The sequence below is a fragment of the Suricata suricatta genome, chromosome 12 (assembly GCF_006229205.1).
Source record: "Suricata suricatta isolate VVHF042 chromosome 12, meerkat_22Aug2017_6uvM2_HiC, whole genome shotgun sequence".
Classification (NCBI taxonomy): Eukaryota; Metazoa; Chordata; class Mammalia; order Carnivora; family Herpestidae; genus Suricata; species Suricata suricatta.
This window is the reverse complement of record NC_043711.1, coordinates 7,520,561-7,521,664: the sequence shown is the minus strand read 5'-3', so window position 1 is coordinate 7,521,664 and position 1,104 is coordinate 7,520,561. Positions and strand designations below refer to the sequence as shown.

Sequence of the window (1,104 nt, the reverse complement as noted above, 5' to 3'; positions counted from 1 at the left end):
GGGGGGGGCGGATGCGCGCGCACCGGGCCCTCGCCGCCGCCGCCGCCATTTTGTTTCCTCGGCACAATGGGGGAGAGTAACGGCCGAGCGCGGGAGCGAGACTGGCGTGGGAGGAATGAGCCCGGCCCTGGGGCGAGAGAACCGGGCGTAGGAAGAGAGCGCGGGGCGCCTCAGGCCCTGTCATCGCGACCCCTCAGCCGGGCCCGCGCTGAGTGGGAGGACTGGCGGGGGGAGGGGCAGAGGCGGGAGCGGGCCCGGCCGCCGCCACATTGAAGCTTACCTTGTCGGCGTTCCCTTCCCCGACCGCAGCCGCCGCCGCCGCCCTCCTGCCACAGCCCGCCGGGGTCTCCCCCTAAAAGCCACGCGGTGCGCACCGGGCTGCTGAGTCCAACTGCAATGGCGAGAAGAGGAGGAGGAGGAGCCGGGGCCGGGGGCGAGCGGGCGGGCGGGCGCGCGCCGGGGAGGTGCGGGCCACGTGATCGACGGGAGCCCCGCCCCCTGCCGCCGCGTTGCCGCTTGACGCAGGCCCAGCAGGGGAGGGAGGGAGCGACGAAAAGAGATAAGGAGGCGGGCTTCGGTCACGTGGCAAGAGCGTAGCCGTTGCGTTACTGGTCACGTGGATTAGAAACGTTTACCTCCCTTTTCGAGTCCTTGATCATGTGACAGTGGCCAATATGGAGTGGTGGCCACGTGACAAGGACTTTGGCGCTTCCCTTTGGTATTGGTAGGTCTCCGTCATGTGAGGTGGTCGCCGCTCTTTTTCTTCAATGGCGGTTTTAAGCGGCAACACCACGTGGTTCAGGGCGAGGGGCGGAGTCTCCCCCTGCTGTGAGTTTGTGCGCCTGCGTGGCCGCCATCTTACGCCCGTCCCTCGCTGGTGTGTTGGAGGGATCCTGTCTGAGAGGCTGTCACAAGAGTATTCTCGTAGTGGCCGGATCTTGTTCCGGGGGCTTCGACCTCCCTCCGTAGCTACCCGGCGGAGCTTCCTTCCATCTCCCTGTATCTCTCGCTAGAGGCTTTGAAGACCCGAGGTGCAGGTGTCGGGGACGGCCAGACAGATCCTGTTGCTGCCCCTGGACCGGCGCCGGGGAGCGCTCCAGTTCT

General features: G+C 67.1%; 1 protein-coding gene across 6 annotated transcripts in view; it reads right to left on the bottom strand.

The window, feature by feature from the left end:
* ILF3 (interleukin enhancer binding factor 3) overlaps positions 1-459 on the bottom strand; it is a 31,042-nt gene extending 30,583 nt beyond the window's left edge. For 3 of the 6 annotated variants that reach the window (XM_029919271.1, XM_029919270.1, XM_029919272.1), the window contains exon 1: positions 281-457. The gene's annotated coding sequence lies outside the window, so the exon portion shown is untranslated. Of the gene's footprint in view, positions 1-280 lie in introns of all 6 variants that reach the window. The other 3 variants (XM_029919274.1, XM_029919275.1, XM_029919273.1) reach the window with 2 other exon arrangements.
* Between the last annotated feature and the right edge of the window lie 645 nt (positions 460-1,104).